A 24,296-nucleotide genomic window follows, 5' to 3' on the forward strand; every position below is an offset into this window, starting at 1 on the left:
AGAGAGAAACATCAACATGAATGGGACACATCGAGTGGTTGCCACCCACACGACCCAACCAGGGCCGGGGACAAACTACAACCGAGGTACGTGCCCTTAGCGGGAACCGAGCCCGGGTCTCTCTGGACCACATGTTGACACTCTAACTGCTGAGCCAAACCGGCCAGGGCATATATGGCATTGTTTCTTTCACACTCTTAACATCAGCACTCTTGACGGTTTCTTTCTATTTTTAAATTGTGCTAGTCATCCATTTTGACAGCAAGAAAAGCAAAGAAAAATTTAAAAACCACAAAAATATTTGCAGCACAATTTCCCGAGATGTTAACTTGAAGTTTAGCAGTAAACTGACTGCACTCTTTCCTTTGAGGCCTGAGAGACTTCTTTTATCATACTGATATATTAGCATGAAAGAGTTATCAGGTCTAAAACCAAAGATTCGATCAACAACTGAGACATTTTTCCATGAACAACAACTTGGTTGAGAACTGAATTGTTTGAGATGGAAGACGTTCAAGAACTGAGGTTTGACTGTATTTCAAAAGGATGGTTCCCAGGTCCTCAAGAAAAATAATCTTGGGTTATAAAACTAGCCAAACCTTTTTTTTTTTTTTTTTTTTTAAAGTTTACATCTCAAAGGTGCAGAGATAGAATTTACAATAACAGGTTTTCTAATGTAAATGATCTCAGAAAGAAAGGCCCGGGTCAGGGTCAAACACTGGGCCAAAATCTGAGGAAAATGTTAAGGCCATCTTGGTCAGTTATATGTCTAAGAATGAAATTTGTAGGTCATAGTTTATGCAAATATTCACTTTTAGCAGATACTGCAGTACTGTTTTCCAAAGTTGTGCTAATTGATACTCTTTTCAACAGTATAGGAAAAATTTGATTACTCCACGTCTTCACCAAAATTTGGCATTTTCTCTCTTTTTTATCTTAGCCATTCTGGTGGGTATGAGTGATATTTTATTGTATCTATATATTTCTATTTAAGTAATTTTTTAGCAGCTATGGGCTTTCAAATTTTGCATAAGGCTTTTTCATCATCTGCAGACACATTCTTATGGGTTTTCTCCTTGGATAAATTATATGGTAATATTAATAACATATCTAATATATGCTGAATAATCTTTGCATTCCTAAATTGTTTATATTAAAATATTTTTATTTAGCAGTTGAATTATGTATGATGATATATTATTGAAGATTATCGTACCAATATGTATGAGTGTGATTAGCCTGTGATATCTTTCTCAGATTTAGGTATTGATAATAAAATCTTTAGAAATATTCATGAATTGAATGTTACTTGTGAAAATAGGCTAATTATTGCTATATTGTTCCAATTTTAGTATGTATATTCCTGAAGTGAATGCATGTTCATTAAGTTTTTAATTTTAGGGAGTAAATTGTTCATTTTGCTATTTTATCGTTTTGACTCTTTCAGTCGTGGTGTTTACTATACAGGGTGAGGCAAAAGTAGGTTTACAGTTGTGAGTATGTGAAGCACAGGGTTTATTCCTGTATTGCTATGTATTAATTATTGTATTATTTCCCATACAAACAACTGCAAGCCTACTTTTGCACCACCCTCTAGTTTATTTTTCTTCTTTTATGTCTTTATCCCTTCAATGTCAATTAACTTCTGTATATATAGTGTCTTGAAGACTTTCAGGCTTTTAGTGACATCTGATAAATATCTATTAAATGAATGGAGAGCTGACGGGATACATTTTTTCTGTCTTATTCAATATATTGATTTTAAGGGTGGTTATTTTGTTGAGATTTGTATTTTTTTTGTGTGAGCTTTGCAGAGGTTCTGTTGAAGTTAAATGTAAATTTTGATGGGAAAATATTAGCTTCTCTCAGGGATCTCGGGTTCTCTATATCCTCACACAGTATTACGTTAACTTATTAGAAGGTGTCTCTATTTTCAGGTATATAGTTTATATTGAGACTCCAAACTTGAGCATGTAATAGGCTTTCTTTTTTTCCCATAGATATGTAAGACATTTTGTTGTTGTTATGTTTGTTTGTTTTTAGCATTTCTCCAAGACTATGACGAATTTTTTTTGTACTGCTCCAGCCAACGAAAGGGAAACTTTTCTGAGGTCCCAGGGCTATGGAGCTCAGGCAGAAGACTGCCTTGTGGGCCTGGAAAGTGGTGAAAGGGTCTTATTTACCTTCCTCTTGGGGCACAGGTGGTTTGTGTGCCCACACTTCTTGCTGCAGTTACAAGTGTGGGGTGCAGGTTAGAGTAACCCTGGTGGCAGATCATCTTGTCACAGTTGTACTTCTGGCCAAGCAGACGGAAGGAGGCGGGGGGCTCGATGATGCCACCCTGCAGACCAGGCACCGAGGGCAGGGCGCACGCTTTCTGAGGCAATGCAGCCATCCTCCAGCTGTTTGCCTGAAACTAGCAGATGCTGCTGGTCAGGTGGGATGCCCTCCTTGTCTTGGATTTTAGCTCTGACATTCTCAGTGGTGCCACTGGGCTCCACCTTGAGGGTGATAGTCCTGTCAACAGGGTCTTCACAAAGATCTTCATCTGTGCTAGAGAGGCTGGCCTTGTTGAAGGGAAAGGGCACAGCATGTTTTGTCTGTTTTGTTTTAATGGCTCAAGGATCTGAGCTTTACCCAGGTGATGTTCTTTAAGCTTTTCACATCTTTCTATACCATGGTGTTAGATTTTAGTCCTCAAGAATTAATGAAATACCCATAAGCCACAATGGAATCACTTGGAAGTTATCAGTCTGGTTTGGAGGGTTTTGTTTGTTCCTGATACCGTTCTTTTATTGTTATGCTTGTTTCATATTTAACAACTTTCTGAGTTACATTTTTTTTTTTTCAGCATCTTTCTATGTGATGAAATAAAGTATCTTTTTATCAGCTCGGATTTTCGTATTTCTGGTAATTTATTTCCAGGTGATTCTTATGTTCATTTAAAATTTACAACCATCAGTGGAGTAATTTAATGGTTTAATAAAGTCAATCTTGTTTTATTTATAATATAGTGACATGACATATGACATTTCTTTGAATGTCTGTATGTTCCTTAACAGGAAGAATTTTCATCATATTGGTATCCCACATCAACAGAGAAGGTTTACAAACAGAAGACATCAATCATCGAAATGAATGAGCTGTGGCCAGAAAGACATGAGAAAACCCAGTGAGGAATATTTTCCCAAGAGCCAAAGGAAGCTAAAACCTAGCAGGAGAGAGCGGTAAACAGAGTCAAATAAATGCCACACAGAGCTCAGATTTTAAAAGTATAGAAAATTGTTAACTTCATTTGAAATATGAAGACTATTGTACCCTGTTGACTCTAGCAATCATTGTAGTTGTCAAAGGTCAGACTGATCTGAGCTGGAAAGGGACAGGGGAGGCAATGAGCAGAGGCAGTGAGTAAGAAGTACTCGGCCATGGAGGAAAAGAGAGACGTTGTTAGGTAGACAGACTCCACCATTGGGATGAGGAGAGATTTCTTGATTTTTATTATGGGAGACACAAGATTATGTTTATATTCTGAGCGTAAACAGACAATATAAAGATAATGTCATTGATAAGGGAGAGAGATGGGATCCATTATGAAGTGCGCTGATGGAGGAGGCAGTAGAAAAGAGAATAGCCTTTAAATTGCACAAGAATTAAGGTTTATAAAGGCCGCAGTTTAGATGGCTACATAACTGTGACAGAGCCCATTCATTATTTGCTTACCCATAAAAATATTCTTGTTCTATTCTCTTGTTATACCCACCTTGATTTCATTAGCGTGACAATGTGCTTTGCCTCTAGCTGTTATTGTTCGAGGTTCCTCATAGGAATACCCCCTTTTCCAGATACATATTTTCCTAAATTATTGTGCAGTTTGAGTCAAGAAAGTAAAAGGCTATATCTTCCAGGGAGTGTCTACATAAGTTTTGCCTTTACTGATAAAAGAAGAAACTTGATTAAAAGAGCTATTTTGCTACCACCCTACTTCCTGACATTGAATGCGACTTATAATTTATGGAAACTCTGAACCCTTAAAAAAAACTATCTCAAAAACTCCCAAGTTTTACCTTCATATTTCCATTTTGGTCAAGTCATACAATGACAGCAAAATTAATAATTAGTTACTCTCATTAAGGAAGATGCTATAATTGTTTTGCTTCATATTAGGCAATTTCCCATTGCTTACATGGATGAGATTCCATAAATATTAATTAAATAAAACATTGGATTGTAACACATTCAGTTCATTTTATGGGTGATATATTCTAAAAGGCTTTATTTAATTTCTCAAGATGAATTAATTCTTCCTGCTCAACTATTTTTACTTTGTTTTCACCCATTTTATGAAAATTATTTCTTCCTTCCCTATACCATAGTTATCAATATAAATGCTCTACCTCCATTACTATGACCCAGCAAACCAAGTTACAGTATATTGGATATGAGAGAGTAACGTACACAACTTTGCAGTCAGAAGATTTTTAAATAGGAAATTGCAGGTCGTTCACCTCCTCTCATTCTCCTTTCTTATAGTCTGGGACATGGACCGCATACTGGTGAGTTAGCTCTGACCCTAGGAAGACTAAAAAAATACCTTAAGGTATCTGAATCCTGGATGACATCATGGAACATTCTAGCCTATTTGCCCTATTTCTCTCACCTGTTACTTCCAATGCCCGGGCATTATGAAAGCCTATTCTAAACTCGGATATCACCCGAAGAAAGATGAAAGAGAAATCCGGAAAAGCTGAGTATATCCCCCAAGGAGGCCGTATTAATCTGGAAGAGACTAGGTTATATTGAAGTTGAAATGGTAGTGTTATTTATCCACTTCTTAGCAGAAATGGAGGTGTCTGATGGAATTAAATTCAGTATAGTGAAAAAAATTTTCTGCACATCAGAGTTGTGACTGTGGACTTTAAACTAGATTACCATACAACAGATAATTTTTGGAATTGTAAGAATGTTTCAGCACTGTGTTTCAAACTTGGGTACAGAAGGGAAGGAGTCAAGAACTCTGCTCCATTGGGAATGCTGATAAGAGAGAAAACAGCATAAATGGGTAATTGACATTCATTTTGGAAAGTATTTATCATAAAAATGTGAGTAAAGTGTTTAGGGAGAAATCAATTGAATCTAGGAGAATTAGAAACATCTTTTAAATCTGATTATTTCAAATACTTCTGATGACATTCACAAAGGTTAGGAAAAGGAGGCTTCCATCCTAGGTATCATCCTTTTAGTAGAGAAATCTTCAATAAAACAAAGTTCAAGGAAATTGGAAATTTGGAAATGATTTTGGAGCTCTTTGAAAGAAATTATTTCAGTTATGACGTTGACATTCATATTTGTTTTCATTGTTTTTAATAGCCAGCAATCCGATTTTAATGCAATAAATATTATGTCAAATATAAACTCTCTTAAAAAGGAAACTCAAGACATTTCTCCAAGCAAACTGCTTTTAATACCTATTTTTGGTGTCTATTGGCAGCTATGTTAAAATAGAGGTTCTTTTAAAAGATGATCATGACAGAGACCAGATTCAGGGAAACACAGCATCGCCAGAAAATTTCTCCCCTGCCTATCTGTGCTTGGAACTCTGATTAAGATTTTCCTGGGCACCGCAGAAGATAAATCACTTCAACGTCACATGCCAAATTCGAACCAGTTAACAGCCATTCAAACACTGCAGTCTCTTAGCTATTGTATAAAGTTTATAAAAGATTGAGGGGTGATTATATCCACTTAATTTCCCCCCTGGTTATGTTTAATAGGAGATGGATAAAGGAGGGAAGGGAATCTGAGGTTGCATAAATGTAATGATAAGGGAAATAACATGCACAGATTGTGACAATCCACTTGGAAAAAAATCCAAACTAATTTTGTTCTATTTCTTCTAAGCCATCTGAGAGCCTTTCTGCATTTACCAATACAGACTAAATGGCGCTGTGATTGAGTTTATGGAAAGATAGCAGCACATATGTGGATGAAGGCACAGACAGATATTTATGAGAAACTGGGTTTCTATTTTTTTTTTTAAAGGGAAAGTTGGTTGTTATTTTGAGGTAGATGTGTTAATGTTTAAAATTGGAGACTTGAAAGAATATGTCACTTCTTCAAACATGCCACTGTTTCTCAAAAAGAGAAAAACAAGTTTTCTATGATAGGCTGTTGTTAAATGTTGGCTTTGGTTGGTGCCGCCTTTTGTCTTCCCAGCTGTAAGAATCACCTCCACAATATGTCCCTTTAGTTGGCTCACTGGGCTTCAGTGCCTCTCTGGGGGTGGGGGGTTGTGTGGAGGAAAACCTGTTACTTTGTTACCCTACGACCAGATTGTTTCCAGTCTGTGTGCATATTTTATTTCAGAGTCTTGTCTTAAATTTTGGCTTTCTTTTCTTTCTTTCTTGCATATTTCTGTGCATCCTAAAAGAATAAACCTACTTTGGAACCCAAAATAAAATACACATTATTAATAAATCAGATTCTGTAAATCCCTTCTGTTTAGTCTTAAAATTGCCTGGGTAAGATAAAAAAAATATACTGGCCTTTTACGGTTCACATGCCAGCATGTATAATCTCTTTATAAAAATGTAGCTCCCACAGTGCACTTCCATTTCTCAGTATGTGCTATACATTTCCATTTGTTATGGGCATACAATCTGTGTTTCTATTTACATATAGAAAGTTTATGTTAATTATAATTTATAAATGTATATTGTATATATACATTCATTAAGATACATGTGCTCTAGTTGTTTTCATGAGCATTATTTTGTTAAATACTTAGGGGGTCCGCACCGCTTCTGATATGGAAACAGACTCAGAGACATTAGGTAATGTACGTAGCATCACTGTTCAAGCTCATAAAGACACTCTGGTCCATAGAGGCCGGGCTGGGCTCTGGTGATAATGGAGCCATATTTGAATCCAGGCTTACACAAGAGTCAAACACATGTTCTTTAGTTTACACAAGATGCCAACACATCTCAAGTCTGAAATGCTCTCTTCTGCTCACTCAAATATAAAAAAAAATGCTTTAAAATATTATTTTATAAGATCAGGGCTCGAAATAGAAACTATGCTTTCTTACTATTTTTGTTTTTCTGTTTTGCCGGGTTAGAATCAAGCTTTTTAACTTTCGTTACAGATTCTATCTTTAAATAGTCTCAAATTTTCACTATGGAAAAGCAGGACAATATCTAAATATACGAATAGCCCTGACATTAAGATACAACTGCTCTGAACGTTAGGCTACAAACCTGTGCTCTTGCAGCATTGTTGCGATGTGTGTGTGTCTCTGTGCATGCTGTTTCTTTTGGAAAATGTATACTGAAACATAAACAGTTAGATTCTTAGTATGTAAAAAACAAAAAAATTCATAGCATTATTATTGTAAAATAGGTTTTCTTTGTAGCATAGAAAGGTAGGGTTATACCTCATATTTTAGCCAATCCTTTATTGTTTAAAATTTTTTTTTTTTTTTTTTTTTTTTATCCTCATCCGAGGACATTTTTCCTTTTTTTTTTTTTTTTTTTTACAGACAAAGTGGGAGGGGGAGAGAGGAAGAGAGAGAGAGGGAAACATCGACGTGAAGGGACACATCGAGTGGCTGCCACCCACACGACCAACCAGGGCCGGGGACAAACTGCAACCGAGGTACGTGCCCTTAGCGGGAACCGAACCCGGGTCTCTCCGGACCGCAGGCGGTCACTCTAACCGCTGAGCCAAACCGGCCAGGGCTATTGTTTAAAATTTTATGTTAAGTCCTATTTTTTCTTTTTCTTTTCTTTTTTATAAATCCTCACCGAAGGACATTTTTGCATTTATCTTCAGACAGAGTGGGAGGGAGAAAGGGAGGTAGAGAGAAAGAGAAGCATCGATGTGAGAGAGACACATCGAGTGGCTGCCACCCACACAACCCCAACCAGGGCTGGGGACAAACTGCAACTGAGGTACATGCCCTTAGCGGGAACCGAACCCCAGACTCTGTGGTCCACTGGCCAATGCTCTAACCGCTGAGCCAAATCGGCCAGGACCCTATTTTTCTATTTTATAAAATTTTCTCTGATGGCCATTACTCATTCTAAGGTACTAATATTTGAAAGTGTCTGCATACAACCATAAATGTTGGGTGTTATAATTATAAAGTGTTTCTCAAATTAGATGGTCAAAATAATATTTGATTTTGGTTTTAACTTGTGTATGATTGCTTATGACTACAAATAAATTTTAAAAACTTACTTGAGTCTTTCTCTCTTGGTTGATTCAATCACCTAACCTTTTATTCACTTGGTTATGTTCCTTCATGCTTTCAAAGTGTGCATATTTAGAGCCGATTTGTAGACCAGATTCTGTGCAGTGAGGAACATACCTGGCACTAGCCCATGTAAACCTTACAACCTTATAAGCCTCGCAAACAGTAGATACACTAAAAAATTACTTTTACTGCACATTTTTATAACTTCTCTGAAAGAAGTGAGTGGAATACTGTGATAGAAAAAAATATTTATTAAAATGTAATTTATAGTTAAGGTATGTACATGCACAACATTTACAATATACAAAAACATATACTCTGTAAAGTATTTCTCCTAACCCTCTCTCAAATTTTAACATCAAGGGAAATCAATATTCAATTATTTCTTCTATATTTTTTCAGAAATATTCTGTGAGTGTTTGTGTGTGTGTAAGATTTAAAAATACATGAACGGACTCACTCATTTTTTCTAATTTTATAAATTTTACTTCAAGATTATTCTCATTAGTATATATAGAGCTGCCGCATTCTTTTCAATAGTTATATATTTGAAACTTAATTTATATAAGCAATATTTTATTAAAAGGTTTTCTTTTTAAAAAATTTTTTCTTTCTTGATTTTAGAGAGAGAGGAAGAGAGAGGGAGAGAGAGATAGAAACATTGATGAGCAAGAACACTGATTGTCATTGTCCTGCATGCCCCCCACTAGGGATAGGGCTCTGAACCTGGGAATGTGCCCTGACTGGGAATCGAACTGGTGACCTTTTCTTGCGTAGGATGATGCTCAACCACTGAGTCACACTGGCCGGGCTAAAATGTTTTTTTTGATTTGACAGAAATATTTTGTTTGAGTTCTGTAGTCATATCTAAGTTATATTTTCTGTTGTTGTTTTTCTTTTGTTATATTGATTTTTTGTTTTGTTTATTGTATTATAATTTACACAGTTTATATCTTATTTCAGTAAATGCACATATAACTATATCTTATTATATATGTATAGTGTTCTATTTTTAAAATAGTGTTTATTATTTTACTAGTAGATATAAATAAAAATAAACATTTTTGTTTCCTCTAAAACTAAATGTTTCCTGATTATAAATTATTTTCTAAGTTTGAACTTTTATATAATGGAATATATTTATACTTTTTTTATTTGATTATTACTTCTAAATGGTATATTTTAATTTCTAATTATAAAATAGATTCCTTCTTAACTATTATTTTTCATATGATTTCTTTGAAGTTGACTACTTTTTACCACATCTTTTCAAGGTTTAATAATTTTTTCTTTGTAAATGTATTCTTATATTTAAATGTAATCTATGCCTCTTGTCAGGACTTTGTATTTTTTTATTTTCAATAACAATAACAACAACCAAAATACCACCAGTATCACTAATATACTTATTGGTAAAGAATGAATGTTTCTTCCTATGATCCAGAACAAAGATATGATGACTGCGCTCACCTTGATTTGATCAACATTGTGCTGGTAATCTAGACAAAAAAAAAAAAAAGAAGAAGAAGAAGACACACACACACAAAACCAGACAAAAAAATTAGCTATGAATTTAATATGAAATAGATATAAAACTATTCGGGTTGTAGAACTGATTTTTGAATGAGTTTAGTAGGTTATTAAAGTTCCAAAAGAAGGCAAGAAAAAGAAAGTAAAAATCATACAGATTAAAATAATACAAATAGAGATGCCTATGTTTTCTTCTAAGATTTGTACAGCTTCAAGTCTTACATTTAGGTCTTTAATCCATTTTAAGATTATTTTTGTGTAGGGTGTAAAAGGTGGTCTAGGGAATTTAAAGATTTAACAGTTTATGCTAAAGCTCTAATATAAGAAAGAACTTGATGTATTTAAAAAGAGACTGAAATCACTGAGTGTGGCTCAGTGATTGAGCATCAACCCCTGCACCAAGAAGTCACCAGTTTGATTCCCGGTCAAGGCACATGTCCAGGTTGTGGGTCCAATCCCCAGTGGGGGGTATGCAGCAGGTGGGCAATCCATGTTCTCTCTAATTGAAGTTTCCATCTCTCTCTTTCTCTTTCCCTTGCTCTCTCTCTAACATCAATAAAGAAAAAAAGTTTAAAAAAAAGAGTACACACCAACAGCCATTTGTTTCAATTAAAAGTTAATAAATTACAAATAATCTATAAATATATAATTTCCCTAGGACAAATTTATTATGATGGCATATTTAAGTGGCTGTCATTCTAGGTGCACATTTGAATAGCTAGAATTAACTACTGCCTAAAATGTTATCAAACCAAAAGGACTTTAACATTACCCTGAAACAATCTACACTCTTTATGTCCTGTGTTATTCTGATATTCTCAACAAGTGATTAATGAGCTAGGTCAGCATTTATAGATATGGTAGGATGTCTACACAGTGTTGTGAAGTTTAGAAGAAAATTTTGGAGCAATATAACACCTATATGGTTCAATAGCATATTATTTCTGGACGTATATATCAAGGAAGTTCCAGAACTCTAAAAGTTCATTCAGGAACCTAGGCTGGTAGGTTGGCACTACTTAACTTCCATTGTCAACATGCAGTTTCCATTTCTGACCATCACCGTTTCTTGGCTACTTGTACTTATTAGCACGTTAAAAGAAAGCTCATCAACACAGTGGTTATATTCCAGCCCAAGGGAGGGGAGGAGACAGAAACTTAAGACAAGGAGCTTTGTTTTTAAGTTAAAAAACCTGGAAATTGAACACATAACTTCCCATCAAATCCCCCTTTTCAGAACTTAGTCATATGATGACATCTAGCTTCAAGGAATGCTGGGAAATTTAGTCTCAGGTTGAGCACATGTGTGCTCAGCTGAAAAGAAGTGGGGAGGGTTGATTACTAAAAGGATGAGTGGGGAAAATTTGCAACCTGGAGAATGGTCTACAATTACCATTCTCTGGTCTCTTTGGTCTGAATGGTGTCCATGCTCACTTTTCTTTTCCCATAAATCTCTCTCACAAAGCCAGAGTCCTACATGACAAATGCAAACCAGTTTGCCATTTGGAAAAGAGCAAAATAAGAGACATGGCAGTTACTAGTTCCTGTCAATGATGAAATCATACTGGGCAGAATTACACAAATTCTTTGGGAACAAGTTTTTATTTTTATTAGATACTGGTTTTGTTTTTTGGTCCATTGTTCTCTATGATCCCTGACTTTGCCCATCAGATCGATCTTCCTTGTTCATTATCTCCCGTTCATGTGCTATAGTGGACATTACCGAACTGTCCAGCTTTTGTAGCCCACTCCCTGCAGGTGCAGGGTTGAAAACTCAGAAATAAGTTTAGAACTCAAACAATAATAGTTTGAAGGTTTGGCTGGGTGTTTCTTTGACAACATAATTTCCTTAAAAAGTTTTGGACTTAGTTTCATTTAGTTTCAAAATTTCATGTACTAGCAACCATACCAACATTAATATTGGGAGACAGTTCTCTAAACCTGTACTAAATCCTGGCTTCTATTCCAAGATCATCTGCCTTCTCCTTTGTGTGAGTGGTTAAAATCTAAAAGAAAAGAAAAAATAGGCTAATGGGTAAGATCTTCTCAATCTCATCTTCACCACTATGCTAACTTCCATTTTTCTAGTTAAGAAGTCTTAACGAGAGTTATTTGAGAACTGTCTGGGGCGTTATTTCTACTATATGAGTTAAACAAGCAGTTGAGTTTTCAACCCTGCCTACTAAAATTGCTGTACTATCAGAGGCCAAAGGTAAATAAAATCTCCCTTGTAGAATTCTCGTCTGTTCCATCTCTGCATGCAAATTTGTCAAATTTAGACTGGGCTCATCTCTTTTTTTACAATACCATGCTAAAAGCATTAAAGTGCATTCAACACACTACAACATTCTGTTTTTATCTCTAAGTCCCTAAATTACATTCTTTTTAAGACATGTGACCCGCTTTCCAAGTTATTGCAGATGACAGTTTAAGTATTTGGCCATGACATAACAAGCTCTGTAGCCTTCCAGTTTGTAATATAATGTTTTCTTACTACCCACTGAGCCAAAACTCTGTATTTTATTTTATTTTTTTTTAATAGTAGCATGCTTTAAAAATTTCTTTTTTTGCCTAGAGTGCCTAGAAGACGATAGTTTAGAATGAAAAATGCAACAAACTAAAACAAGAAGGAAACTGAACAGAGGCCATTGGATTTGACAGAGAAAGGCCTACAGATGGCAGTTGAGAAAGGAGTTTCAACAGAATGATAGAGTTGTAAGCAGAATGTCAGAGGATCCATGACAAGGACTGTGGATAGAGGCAGTTTTCAGGAAATCTGATTTCAAAAAGAAGGGGACATGATGACAGTTCAGAATTTGAAGGGGAGCCTTTTTTGGTGTGTTTCTTTTGGGCTAATATTAAGCAAACCAAAATGAAACAAGACAATAGTTAGTTAAAATTTTTCACTTGCCAAAGTTCCTGCAAGTTATGCTCAAGATGAATTTAAAGATTTTAATTTCATTTCTAATATTTTTTCATGTCTTTTGATTCATGTGTTGATCCTTTAAGTTATCCAGAGACAAACAGCAGGAAGAAGGAGGAAAATCCAAAGGCATAAGTAATTCACAGTTTGGAACAGAGGTCCTTGAAAATTGTACCTATGGTTTAAGAACATTGAAAAGACAAAAATAAATTAATAAAAATTGAAAACAAAACAAAACAAAAAAGAACAGTGAAAAGGGATCATGGCTGTCTTTTCTTAGGAATGAAGTTACCTAAAATAAGTTTATACAATTTTGGACCTACATATCTGAATATAATAGACATTTTTCCTCCCTCCCTTCCTTCCTTCCTTCCTTCCTTCCTTCCTTCCTTCCTTCCTTCCTTCCTTCCTTCCTTCCTTCTTCCTTTTTTTGTTTTCAATTGAATTACATCATATCTATCATCTATCTATCTATCTATCTATCTATCATCTATCAATCATCATCATCTATCATCTCTCTATCTATCATCTATCTATCTATCTATCTATCTATCTATCTATCTATCTATCTATCATCTACCTACCTATCTATCTATTCATTTTTAATACCTATCTACTGAAACATAAACATACTCTATGTGGAGTAGAGGTATATACATATATAAATGTATAAATGTATAGAAAGAAAAAGAGGTAGGGACAGAGACTGATAACTATCATCATATTTTAAAGTTTGTATCCACTGATGATTGACAGAATAATAGCAGAAAAGTAAAAGAAGACATACAGCAAAGTATTTTACTGAATGTGTCTGATGAAGATACCATAAAAGTGTCAGTCATCCTAATATTACAGTGTTACTTTTTGTCATTACTTTAGATTGGAATATCTATTTGAAACCTAGAATCAGCATAAAATGGTAAATTATGAACATTTTCCTGAGACAATGCAAACTTAGTGTCACCACTCTCTTTGGTGAACGGAGAGAAGATCAGGCTATTTTAGACTAATTTGCAGTCTCCTAAGAGCACTTAGGACAGGATGGGACATGGCAAATTGAACATTTAATATGCTCTATTTAAATGGCATTTCTAGGTTTATGTTGCGCTATAGCAATAACCCAGTTTAATATATCATCAAGAATGTCTGTGCTTTCAGATCAACATCTTTGCAGAGGGTTTTATTATTTATTTTGTGAAAGAGGAACTGGGAGTTGTTAACTCTTTGTGAATTGATCTTTTTTATCTTATGTATCTTTGTATTCTCCCAAATTTTCAAACTCAGAGTTTTGCCCGTAGGAGTTACATAGCAAAAACTTATTTAGTGATGGATGGATGACTGACTGAATGAAAATATTCCCCAATAAATTCCCAGGGTAAAATAGAAGTAACAATATAATTCAAAACCTTAAAAAAAAAAAAAACAGAAAAACTAGCAATCAAATTTTCATTACTTTTGGTCACACTATGTATTTCTATCTCTTTGATTCATAGATAGAAAGTGTTCTAAATTTACTACAAAGTCTTATACTGAGTAACTAATGAAATAGCAAGTTATTGCCATCACTTGTCTACATTTTTACCCAGCCACTTTGTTGGGACCAGTTATACTAAGACAAAACTTTACCTATCATGTTGCCTTCTGAGGGACTCTCGGAATTCTCAAGAAAAATCTTCAACAGCATTGGTTTCTGTATTTCTAAAGGTACTTATTTTGTTTGAGAAATAGTTACTTTCTCCCACAATTTAATATGAAGCTACACAAACACAGGAATATTTCTGATATCCTCTGTAGCACTTTGCATTGAACAAAATATTTATCTGTTCATTTAGTCCACCCATTCAAACTTTAATCAGCTATGGCTGGTTTCCAATTTCCCAGTTTTTGTCCTAAGCACTAGATTTGTTATTGGAGAATTGCATGGATTGCCCTTCTGCATTGCTAGTGAGAGTGGGGTTCTTGAAGTGCTGCTGGAATAAGCATTTCCGGAGGCCCCCATGGAAGGGTGAGATGTGGTAAAAACTTTATTTTCATGGAGTTACATCCCTCAGTTTGCAAAATCCCATTTCCCTTAAACTAGTGCTGGAAGAGGTGTAGCTGGGAATTCAGCAGAGTTAAAAGCAAGGCCAGTGTCTAGAGTTTCCATTCCATGGTAGAGTTAAGTCCGGCACAGCATCAGGCTAGTTCCTGTGCATCAGTCCATTGTGTGGGGTCCACACGGCTGTTTGGCATGTGGGCGAATGCAGGGGAGCATGCCCCCTTTAGCAAGAGAGCCAGGGGGTTGGGCATGCAAGAGAGGAGAACTAAACTCCTTTGCTCAGCAGCTAAAATATCAAATCTTCTCCAGCTAGTAGTGGCCACACCTATTCTGTTCAATGACCTGTTCACAGGTGTGACTGACAGGCAAGCACCCTCCCCTACATCACCCAGACTTCACTGGGTAAGTGTGTATTGTCCAGTCCCTTCTCCCAGTGATCTTCGGGAATAGACCTAGAGAGTGTTGTGCACATGGCACGCCTATGTTATCTGGCCTTCCCTTTGCTCCTTTCCTGATCATTAATAAGAGGGTTATTACAACAGTAACAGGCTTAGATAGGGTCCATGATACAGGCTCCTTAACTGAAGTTTCAGCATTTTATCTAGCTTGTTCTTAAGACCTTCTCACCATAAAATGCAATGCAGCTTTTTCTGTTTAAATAGAAGGTCCTAAAACTCCACTTTGAGAATTTAAAAACAAAGGTCTTTAGTCTTTTGGAGATAGCTGGTGATATCCTGGCATGCCCAAAGGACTAGAGTTGTTATTGGCTCATGTAGGATATTTCTCTTCTAGTTTTTTTCCCCTATAGAGAAAAGGCTGGATTCAGGCAGTGACCTGTCAGCAGAGATGCCACAGGTATTTTGTTGAGACAATTCATAATTTTACTCAAGACTTTTTAATGTCCCCCACCCCCACTCTTTCAAATGCCCCAAATGGGATGAATTTTCTGAGGATGCACACCACTCAGCTAAAGTTTGAATATGGTATTGACAATAAAACGGGTATTGATGATGTAGATATGTTTGACTGAACTACATTTTAAACAGTTGGTGATGGATTATGGTTGTGCTTCAAATTCTCTGTTCAATTTTTGTGCTGCTCAGATGCCTTCAGGGTAAAACTTTAAAATCATAACAAAATTTCAACATATTAAAGTTATTGCTAATATAACTTTATTTCTTTCTCACAATGTCAGTATACAGTAGGGGGTTGCAAACCTGAGTCTAGGTACAGATTCCACTGGAGACATCTTCATTTAATTGATAGGAATAAATACTTTAATAATATCCAAATCCAGAGAGTGCACCAGGAGAAGTTCACATAACATTTTAGAGCACTTGAATGATTTTTAGAAAATGTTGGGGAACATTCAAGGCCCCAGGATGTCCAATAGCAAATAAAATATATACGCATTTTAAAAATTATGGTTGTTTCCTTTTCTTTTATAAGCCTATTTTGGCTTACAAAATAATTTTATTTATTCAATATACCTGTTTGAGTACCTGCATGTTATGAGCTTTCTTTTCAGCAGAAGTTTTGTATTTTATTTCTCCCTCAGTAAAAATGAGTCACTGTGTTTTCCTTGTCTTGTACCTCCTTTTATCTGTGTCTGTGGACTGTGAGTACCTAGGTTGACTTTACTCTCTCTCCTGTGGGGGCATTGCAGTCAATAACTTTAATGAGAACATTCAATGCATAAATATTACAAATCTGGGATCTAAGTGATGAGACGGTGGAAAGAGAAACACACAGTGTAATTGAAGCAAGTGGGATGCTAATGGAACTACAGGAGCTGGTGTCTGGTTGGGAAGACAGCAGTCTATGCTGAAAGTTTTGTGTTCTTGATCAAAATGGAAGTTTTTCAAGGACAGAAACTGTTTTCTGCAGCACACAAAGAAAGAAAAGTTGCTGTTTGGTAAATACTCTTTGCTTTAATTATTTGTATATTTCCTATTTAAGCATAAAAGTAGCCTGAAGGAAGAATTAAAAAATGAAGAGCCATCAAAAATGTGAAATAATGACAAAATAGAAACTAGCACAAGCATTTTCCATGTATCTTGACTGACTTTTTAAACAATATGTAGACCAAAAAAGCAAATAGAGCTTCCAACTGTGTTGGGACAGATTTGATCCACATTTCTCCTTTACTGAGTACAAAGTATATAAACTCATGTGGCTAGACTTTCTTGGAAGTAAGCCCTTTTCGAGTACATTATGTGAAATGTTTTTGCACCTGTTTTTTGCTGCAGTTTTACCAACAAGGGGTCCGGGAAAGCACTGCTTTATAGTTGGCCTACAGCCAAACCAATAAACAAAAATGTCATTAATCACTGTCACTTGTCAATTCTCCACTTAAGAAACTGTCTCTTTTCATTGTTGCTACTAAAAACACAAGGGAGATTGATAAATTTTGTTTTGGAGAATTAGCTAAATTTTCAAAAGTGAAAATGGTTGTTGTTTTTTCCCCCAAAGGGAAATGTGGTATTTAAAGGTAGATTCCAGCTGAAACTGAGTATATCTGCAGGAGAAAAACCAGCCATGTCTATGTGGCTGGTCTTTCAAGAGACTGTGCTGAAAGGATTGTGCATCTAAACGGATGATACTTCTGGAGACCATTCTTCTAGGTGTCGGTTGAAAGATCAGATATAGTGGATGACAGCACTGTATGTATGCTCCCCTGCCTCACCCCTACATTAAAAATCTATAAAGGGATCATAGCCAAGAGCTGAATAATCCTAAAGTCTTCACAGTTTCTAGTACAGCGTTTAGATCAATAGTCTCTATCCCCCTTTAAACAGAATTGTCACGCTATCATACATGCAAATCTATTAATCCATTTACAGAACAAAAGCATCGACCCAAACAAGGAATATTTTCTCCACATTATCATCTTGATAATCTGACAGGAACTAGGGCACTTCAACAGCTGGTGCTAGGAAATATTCAAGTACTAGACCACGTTTCATCCTGTAGGTTTCCAATAACTTCATAAGGGTTTTAGGGGTGTGGTGCAGTGATGGGCGTGACATAAAAACTGAAGAGAGAAATGGGCATACTGTCTGCAGGCCCACTTTGAGGTGACTGGGAGTGTGGACTATCATATCAAACCCGCTGAGTTTCACTCCTGGTTCTACTACCTAAGAGCTTAGTGACTTTGGGTCAGTTATTAAATCTCTGTGTTTTCATGATGAAGTAACACTTTGCAACACACACATAACTCCTAAAGTGCAATGCCTGGTCAACAGTGAGTGCCAATAGTGGTACATGCATAAACACCACACACACACACGCACACACACACACACACACACACCTTTAAGTATGAGGACCGTGGGATTGGGATTTTAAATTTCATTCTTCCATTTTTAGTGTCTATAAGCATCCGTTTTTGCAACTGCGAAATGAAGATAATGACAACACATTCAGGGTTTTTTGTCAGGGTTAAGTTAAATAAATGATTTACTGTCAGGACTCAGCACAGTACCTTGCACATGGATTCTGTTTTATCAATGTGCATTGGGTTTGGATTTGAAAGCGTCTATCAAAGTATCTTTACCACGTACATCGTCAGCTGCTAGGCACTTTGGGACATAAAAGCCAACACGCTGGAAATAACTTGACTATGGATTACTTTTTTCTGGTGACACCTAATGGGATTTCAGTTCTGAAATGTTGTGAGACACCTAGTTCATCCATTTGACATTCTTCGTCAGTGGGGAAGCTGGAAATGCGGGTGAGCGGTGAGCGCCTGACGATGGAGAAGCTGAGTTTCCTCAACGTGTCAAGTCTGATCAAAATATCTGACACATTGTAGTCCAGAGAGATAACTTTCCAAGATGGCACAGTGTTTGCACTTCTGATGATCCCAGAATCCATGTTCACCAAGGATCTGGGAGTTTTTCTGAGGCAATCACGTCCAGCATTCTGGTAGCCCGATGAGCTAATTGAACACAATGGGAGAGAAAGCCAATCAGACTTTCGCAAGAAGTGGCTCAGTGAGACAAGATATTTTATTATTTAATAACCATTCATTGACAGAATCATAACATTGATATTTTAAAATGAGGTCATACAATAAGTCCTTGAAAAAGTAGGATAGTGGTTATCTTTTTTTTTTTTTTTACAATAACATAGTTTTTGAATATACAATTTTTAAAATAAAAATGCACTTTATCTCATGCAATCTTGGTTGTTATGCTACCCTCAGTAGCTCTTGGCCCCATTTCTATGGCACGATCATTTTTTTAAAATTTTATTATTATTATCATTTAACTAACCAGCTAAGCTGCGCTCTTCAGGAGTTAGGGAGAATGAATACATTAGTAGAGTACTAAGAATATTTTTTTATATTAAACTCATTTTTAACGAAGTGTGTACATATGACAATTTATGCCTAGGAAACCACAATCAACTATATTTTCATGGTATTTTTCTTAAAGTGAAATGTTTCCTTTGAGTTCAGTTCAATCTCTTTCCAGTATTTTTATTTTGGTGCCAGGATATTGATGTCCATTAACTAGTAGGGTAAATAGCCAGCATCAGTACGTTAGAAATATTCCCAAAGGCAGTACCCTGCTTCTTTGTTTCAAATGTAAAGATGGCAATCAGTTCTTTGGAGAAGCCAGCTATTAACTACCTGCTGAGTTTATTTGCACATGTCCTTCTCTGTTATATTCAGGCATCTAGAAATTAATTTGTTGCTAGATTACTTTTTGTATATATGATTATATTGAATAATATGAGATTTTGACAAAAAAAAAAAGCAGGGCAATTCTAAAGCATTATTTTAGGTCATTCAGTCTCTAATCTTTTCTAGGGCTCTTTTGCATGTAAAGTGTCTTTTTATTAAGTTATGGAAATTGGAACCTATCTCCTAGTTTCTAAAAACAATTATTATTTGTGTGTGTGTACTAGGGGTGTTTATGTGCTCTCCTTTTTCCATTATGATGCCTTTCTTATTATTATATTGAATGTTCTGCTCTCTGACTGAAAATACCTGTTATTCAGATCTTGTTTTTATTTTTTGTATTCTTTCATTTTCTCAGGTGCTTATGCCTTAATAAGTTTCCCTGCTTACTTCTTTGAGAATGGTTCTTTCACTAAAGATAATATATGGTATATGAGCATATTTACTTTGACCCTCATAAATATCTTTGTTTTTCAACTTTTCAAATACATACCATTTTACAATTTTATATTATAAAACCCTTTTGTAGGAAATACTGAATGTTGGCAATTGCACTGAATGGCAATTGGAAATTTCTCCATCTGCCCATAACCGTGATATACACAAAAAAACTCTTTTATTTGGCTAGACTAAGAGGTAAGGACTTTTGTGTGAGAGATCTAAGACTAGGAACAGACGAGACACATTTTTTTTTTTTCTTTTTGGTGTGATAATAGTGTTTCTGATAGAATTAAGGGAATAATATGACTGCAATGTCTTTTCTTTGATTTTGTTATTTCTTCCTATTACTGTGAAATAGGCATTCACTCCTTTGCTACTTAGCTATTGAATCAGATTTCTCAATAATTACTCTTCTTTTTATCTTTTAAAAATTCAGTCCATTCTATATACTGCTATTATATTAATTATCTTAAAACACTCTTTTGTGTAAGCTATTTCTCTGGTCGAGTCTTCATTGACACTTCATTGCTTAGAGAAAAATACTCAAAATACTTAGCCTCACATTCAGAAGCCTGCAAAATGTAGCTCTAATCCCTGCCCCCCTCCCTTAATGGTATATAGACACCCACCTGCAGGATTTAGCAGAGTGTTAAAAACACTGGCTCTAGAGACTATTTACTTCAAAGACTACATGGATACGGACAAGTTATTTCTCTTTCTAAACTTCATTCCCCTCACAGTTGGGATGGAGATAATGAGTATTTATCTCATAGGATTGTTAAGTATTAAACGTGTTAATACATGTGAAGTTCCTAGAACGGAACAGGCACAGTGCTTAGTGTAGATTATTATTTTTTAATTATTATTTATTTGGTTCAAATTTTTTTCCCCACATCATATGTCTCTTATTCTCAAATCATTCTGCGCCAGATCCTAACCAAGTGAAAACATTTCTGTTACATAAGTTAGTGATTTCTTCCTTCTGCGAACTTGGAACAATTATACATTTTGTGCTAATCATTTGATTTTTAATACTATGCTCTCTTTATTTGATAGTACAGCATTAAGATAATATATGGTTTTGTTTCCCCAAGCCCCCTCATTATCACCGTACTTACAAGTGCCTACCATGCAGTATATGCTCAACAAATAATTTTCATTGATGAAAACCTTTATAAAAGTAACTAAGAAAAGCTGCACTAGAGTTCTTATGTAAGTAAGTGTATCTTTACCTTATTACTTTCAGTCCTCTGATTTTCCGTGTTTTGAGTTAAGTGTCTTAAAGTAAGAGACCCATGTATGAAACATGATCGAAATTTTGTTTAAAATGTGTGTGTGTATGTGTGTGTGTCTGTATACCTTTACATAAAAGTCAGGAAAGATAGACAGCAAACGGAAACTAATAATTTTCTGTGAATTGGCTGAAGTGGAACTGCTGGTGAGTTGAGTAGCCAGAAGCACTCTTTTTTTTATTTTATATAATTCTAATAAAGTAGGGATAAAATTATACTTGAATCTTACTTTTATATTCTACAAAATTTTTTAAATAAAAAGGTATTAAGTGATATGTATGTATAAAAAGATTAGTTCTCTGTCATAAGAATAGAAACACAGTATTAAAAAGAACATTTAGGACTTCTTTCAGTTCTAATATGTAAACAGTGTGGAAGTCATAATTTTTTAATTATATGTTTTTATTGATTTTAGAGAGAAAGAAAGAAAGAGAGAGAGAAAGAAACATTGATGTGAGAGAGAAACATCTATTGATTGCCTCTTGTACACACCCCCACCAGGGACCAAACCTGCAACCTGGGGATGTACCCTGATTGGAAATCTAACTGGCAACATTTCAGTGAATGAGATGAGCTGAGCCACACTGGCCAGGGCTGGAAGTAATCATTTTAAAATGTAACAATAAGAAATATGTTGAACAAGCTAAAAATCAATGACTTTTTATAAATCTATCAGAGAACTGAGGTCAAGGACAAACTATCATCTGAAAACCTAGAGACACAGGTGAAGACAGAGAATAACAGCCAAGATCAGCTTATTTGGGATAGATGTATTGGATCCAGAACTGGTAAGACTACTTAAATGTTCCTATTACCAAATACATCATGTCATCACCAGCTTGTAACAAAGAATTACAAAGAATCCTAGAAGCACAGTAAAGAGACAACACAAATATCAAGACCAGATTCAGATATGACACATATTTTGGAACTACCAGAGATGAAATTTAAAATAGCTATGACTAACATATTAAGGCATGAATGTAAAATGTAGACAATGTATAAGAGCAGATGGATGATATAAGCAGAAAGATGAAAACTGTAACAACAGAAAATGCTGGAAAAAACAAAGATGATTTGAGATTGCCTTTGATGGACTCATCAATAGATTAGATAAAACCAAGGAGAGAATAAATGAACTTGAAGATATCTCATTAGAAGTTCTTGAGTGAATAAAAAGAGGAAAAAGAATAAGCAAAATGGTACAGAATATCCAACAACAGTGATATGATTGCAAAAGGTATGAATGAAATGGGAATACTAGAAGAAGAAACAGAGACAAAGGAGAGAAAAATTTGTAGTAATTACTGAGAATTTTCCAAAATTAGTGGCAGACACAAAACAACACATCCAGGAAGCTTAGAGAATACAATAAAAATATACCAAAAATATATATATGTACACATAGGAATATTATAATCAGATGACAAAAAACAAACAAAACAAAAAAACAAAGAGAAAATGTTGAAACTACAGGAAGGAAAAAAACCACACCATACTTAGAGAAAGACAAGTATCATATGATCTCACTTATTTGTGGAATATAATGAACTTAACAGTGTGAGGAATGGGGTAGTCCCAGAGATGTGGAAGTGGGGTACAGACTGACAATCCCCAGAAGAGGGTTTGATGGGGGAGATATAAACCACAGAATTTATATGCATGTATGCATGAACAATGGACACGGACAACAAAGCTGGGGACAGGGCAGGGAGGGTGGGGGAGGGGGAATCAGTGGGGGGAAAAGGAGAAACATCTGTAACAAAAATAAATTAATTGATTAATAAAAAAACACCATACTTATAAAGGAAAAGTATAAGAATTATAGAAGACATTTAATTCAGACATAAGAATAGAGTAGAATAAAACTTAAATTATTGAAAGAAAAAAAATACCAATTTAGAATTCTGTACCCAGTGAAAACATCTTTCAAGAATGAAGGAGACACCCCCACTGGGGTAACTACTATTAAAAAATAAAAAAACCCAGGGCTGGCTTCGCAGCACATAGACTAACACTGGAACGATACAGAGATTAGCATGGTCCCTGCGCAAGGACGACACAGAAATTCGTGAAGTGTTCCAGATTAAAAAAAAAACAAGGAAAAAAAATTCTGGACAAAAACAAGTGTTGGAAGGATGTGGAAAAATTGAACACTTGGGCACTGTTGGTGGGATTGTAAAATTGTACGACCACGATGGAAAACAGTGTGGACATTCCTTAAAAAATAAAAATAGAAATATATGTACCCCCATCTTTGTAGCAGCACTATTTACAATCGCTAAGATCTGGAAACAGCCCAAGTGCCCATCAGTAGACGAATGGATTAAAAAGCTGTGGTACATATACACAATGGAGTACTACGCAGTGGTAAGAAAGAAAGATCTCTTATCCTTTGAGACTACATGGAGGGACCTGGAAAGTATCATCCTAAGTGAAACAAGCCAAACAGAGAAAGACAAATTTCATATGATCTCACTGATTTGTGGAATATAATGAACATAACAGTTTGAGGACAATCCCCTAAGGAGTGGGGAGGCGAGAGAGGGATGAACCACAGAACTTATATGCATGTATGCATGAACAGTGGACATGGACAACAATCTGGGGAAAGGGCAGGGAGGGAAGGGGGAGGGGGGAATCAGTGGGGGAAAAAAGGAGAATCATTTGTAACAAAAATTAATCAATAAAAAAAATAAATAAATAAAAATAGAACTATATGATCTCCCAATCCCACCTCCGCGTACACATCCTGAAGAAGGAAAGCAGGGTCTCAGGATATATTTGCACACGCATATTAATAGCAGCACCATTCTCAATAGCCCTGAAACACAACGTTACTTCAAACTGTGTCCTTCAGAGGTTTCAGTCCACTGTCCCAGTCTCCTGCCTAATAAACTCAAAACTATAAAATAGGAGACTATGAGTTTGAACTATGTCTTTGTTTTCTTTTTTTCTTTCTATGCTTTATGAGACTATAGGACATTTTATTTTGCCTTTTTGAAGTTTTTTTCTCCCTAGCTCCCTAGACCCTGGTGGAAACAAAAATTCAGAAAATATATAGTAGATAAAACAGCCATGCATTCTAATCTTGTTAACTTTCTGGTTTATCCACCAACACCTCATGAAAG

At 35.5% G+C, this 24,296-nt stretch overlaps 1 non-coding gene and 2 pseudogenes across 1 annotated transcript; 2 read left to right on the plus strand and 1 right to left on the minus strand.

The window, feature by feature from the left end:
* Window positions 1–2,129: 2,129 nt before the first annotated feature.
* LOC118623360 lies at window positions 2,130–2,548 on the minus strand (annotated as a pseudogene).
* Window positions 2,549–23,153: 20,605 nt separating this feature from the next.
* LOC118624818 lies at window positions 23,154–23,256 on the plus strand. Its single transcript, XR_004958485.1, has one exon. It is a non-coding gene; the product is annotated as a U6 spliceosomal RNA (small nuclear RNA).
* A 987-nt stretch (window positions 23,257–24,243) lies between these two features.
* LOC118623361 overlaps window positions 24,244–24,296 on the plus strand; it is a 103,005-nt pseudogene continuing 102,952 nt past the window's right edge.

Source organism: Molossus molossus, unplaced genomic scaffold, assembly GCF_014108415.1.
Source record: "Molossus molossus isolate mMolMol1 unplaced genomic scaffold, mMolMol1.p scaffold_m16_p_10, whole genome shotgun sequence".
Classification (NCBI taxonomy): domain Eukaryota; kingdom Metazoa; phylum Chordata; class Mammalia; order Chiroptera; family Molossidae; genus Molossus; species Molossus molossus.